This window comes from Lygodium microphyllum, chromosome 14 (assembly GCF_053477565.2).
Source record: "Lygodium microphyllum isolate KBCC chromosome 14, Lygodium_microphyllum_v1.1.10, whole genome shotgun sequence".
In the NCBI taxonomy this organism is placed as follows: domain Eukaryota; kingdom Viridiplantae; phylum Streptophyta; class Polypodiopsida; order Schizaeales; family Lygodiaceae; genus Lygodium; species Lygodium microphyllum.
This window is the reverse complement of record NC_141148.1, coordinates 80,920,876-80,924,616: the sequence shown is the minus strand read 5'-3', so window position 1 is coordinate 80,924,616 and position 3,741 is coordinate 80,920,876.

The window sequence follows — 3,741 nt, the reverse complement described above, 5'->3', positions numbered from 1 at the left end:
CAAATATCCAAATCGTGCGCCCATGCGCATACAAAAATAATAAATAAATATCAAGCGCTTTGATAAATAAGCACGATAAAATATAGACGCCATGCCTAAGGTATGCGCCCATCAAAATATTGACGATAACTTTGAATACAGGCTATCCTCCAATGCTTTTCACTGCCACCGCTGCTCGCTCTACACATCAATTGAAGCATTCACAATTGTTAGAAAAATAATACAATTAAACCGACAAAAGTGAATACCTAGCAGTTTTCAGCTACATAAATAAATTGGTTAGAAATCAATCCTAACCTTAATTTATCACGAGTGTGCACTCTAAACTCATAAACATTTATTAATTTAAATATGTATTTTGCGGAATCACCCGCTATGGAATCACCCATGTACACATAAAATTAACAAAATGCCCAAAAAGGATAGGCGTCCCCATCGACTTCTCGCACAAAGAATCCACTTTGTGTATGAGCCCCGATAATAAAATCTTACGGAATCCACCTTAAAACCTCACGGAATCCACCATGGCACGAAATCCACTATGGAATATGCCTCTTGGCATCATATCCCCGGGGTGGGATAGCAATTGTCCTCAATTGCTATTAGCTCAATGTGGAGCTAACAGAGTGGGGAAAGCATTTAAGTCTCTAGCGTGCATCCATTGGGCCTCTTCAACAGGATGGTTTTTAAACTTGACCAAATATCTAGAATATCTACAGCCAGTTCTAGTGGTCATAAAGTTAGTGTCTATAATAGTTTTAGGCTCAAGGATTTCAGTCTCATCATCTAACAAAGGTGGGTTTTCATAAATAGGGTGTACAGGTAACTGGCCTCTAAAGGGTCATAATAAATTGATATGGAAAGTGTTGTGGATTTTCCAATGTTGTGGTAGTTCTAGTTTAAATGCATTGTCATTGATTTTGTGAATGATTTTGAATGGTCTATAGAATCTAGGTGCTAATTTCACAACTGGGTGTTTATCTACACTTTGTAATCTACGTTTTTCTATGCGTAACCAAACATAATCATCAACTTTAAAATTCATAGCCTGTCTTTTCTTATTTGCTTGTTTTGTATATGAGTGCTAGGCTTTGGCAATCATATCTTTAACTTCATAAAAAATAGTGGCATGCATGTTAGCAATATCATCAGCAGTTTGAATTTTGTTTGATAATGATGCAACAAGTGTAGGCAATCTATATCCATAAATAACTTCAAATGGTGCTTTCTTTGTACCTGTATGTGGTGTATTATTATATGCAAACTAAAGCAAATCTAGATATGTATCCCATGTATGTGGTTTTGAAATAGTGTAAGCACGTAAAAGATCTAAAATAGTACTGTTAGTAGCTTCTGTTTGACCGTTTGTTTTAAGATGAAATGCAGATGAAAAATCAACCTTTGTTCCTAAGTTAGCAAACAAAGTAATCCAAAAATTATTACAGAATCTAGAATCACGATCAGAAACAATAACTTTTGGTAAACCATGGTTAGTGAAAACAGTTTTCAAAAACAATTGAGCAGCTTGAGATGAAGTTAACGTTTTCTTGCATGGAATAAAATATGCTTGTTTGCTAAACCTTCGACAACAGTCCAAATCATATCATGATTAGCTTTAGTGTTAGGTAAACCAGTAATAAAATCCATTGAAATTTGTTCCCATGGTCGTGATGGAATAGATAATGGCATTAGTAAACCATATTGTTTACCATGGGGTCTTTTAACTCATTGACAAACTAAACATTCAGAAACAAAGTTAGATACATTAGTATCCATATGTGGCCAATAAAAATCTTCAGTCAATGTACGTAAAGTAGATATAATACCTCTATGACCTTGATATGGAGGACAATGAATCTCATGCAAAACAAAAGATCTAAATGGAACTGTCACACATAATCTCTTTTCATCAGCAAAACAATCTTGAAACTGGGCAATAAATTGTGTATGCCTAGGATGCATTTGTTTTTCTTTAGCTTGAAGTTCATTCACCCATATTAAATAAGATTTGCTACTTTTACGTAATGTACGTTTAGCCTGAGTATGAGTAAGTAGTGGAAAATTATTAGAAGCATGCATACCATGCAATGTGATTTGTTTTCCTTGAAAATAAATTTTAATTGAATGCGTAGAATAATCTATGTCAGGATTATACTGGTGACGCCAAGGCATTCCTAAGATAATGTCACTAGACTGGAAAGGTACAACTAGGAAATTTCTTCGTTCAGTATATTCACCAATTTTAATTTCTAAATTATGCACCTCTTGTGTTCCATTATATCTCGTGCCTAGGAATGCAGCTTTAATGCGATAATGTGTAGAAACAGTTTATAAATTTAATTCTTTGACTAACTTTGCAGAAATAAAGTCATGTGTGCTCCCATCATCATGTAAAATAGTCTTTTCTTTACCATGCACAAAACATTTAATTGTTAACAAAGAATGGGGAGTTGGCATACTTGGCAAAGTATCCGAAGTAGTATCAATGTCGTCATTGTCTTCTGTAAAGTCAGGCATTTCCTCACGTTCTTCTTCTTCGATTGCTCCAAGATAATTAATATGGATAGGTGGCTTTTTGGATTGGCAATTGGCTGCTAGATGTCCAGGTTGATGGCATTTGTAACAAACTATAGGTTTGGCTTTAGATACATTATTAGTAATGACAGGAAGTTTAGGAATGTTGGGATTTGACTATGGGGATGGCTTAGGGTTTGGATTGGTATTTGATGGCAAAGCAGGTGGTCGTGTCCAAGACTTATGGAATGAAGATGGAAGAAAACGACTTTGATTGAATCTTTGAAAATTTGAATTGAATTGTTTGGAACCATAGTTACCATTAGTCAGAAATTCTTGTGGTCGCTTATCTCTTTCGCGAAACTTGTCTTCAGTGTCATGAGCCAAGGAAATTGCATCTTCAAGGGTTGTTGGCTTGAACATATTGACTTCCTCATAGTAATGTCCAAGTAGGCCAGACATAGACTTGCATTTGTGAGTTGCTTTAGGTACATCTTCGAGCATGCGTAGTTGCAGTAGGGCATTCGAGAAACCTTCAGTGTATTGGGAAATAGGTTTACGTTCTCTTTGTTGTAGAAGATCCCATTGCTTGATGGCTTTTTCATGGAATTGAGGAGGAAGGAAATTCTACAAAAATTTCTTTTAGAAAGTCTCCCAGGTAGTGGGACAATCAATGCTCTTGCGGACCACAGTCCACCATAAAGACGCTCGATCAACTAAATGATTACTGACACATTTAATTTTGTCTTTCTCAGCATATGTTTCTTCATGGAAGTAATCATCAAATTGATTGATAAATGCAAGTACAGTCTTTCCATTTCGTGATCCATTGAAAGTACGAAATTTGAAGTTTCTTTTACTTATCTTTGTTTCTTTGCAGATGGATTGGGCTTCAAGTGTCGCATCGATGGTATGTCGTATAAGATCTTCGGGTTGCGATCCATCTTGGTGGTAGAACGTTGCAAATTGGCCAATTGAACTTGCAAAGTTTGTCGGGCTCTTCGTTCTTCTTCGAGCTGCATCATAATCAAATCTAACTTTTGCTCCAATCGTTGGTTCGGGTAAATCACCTTCAGCCATAAAATCGTCCATGTTTTGTTCAGTCATCCTGCAAAATCCAAAAGACCTCACACTCTCGAAATCTTATTAGCAGGATGAGCGTAGCTCAAAGGTGGATATACAAGGCTTGTATATTTTTGTTTGGCTTTTATGGTCTTTCTCTTTTGC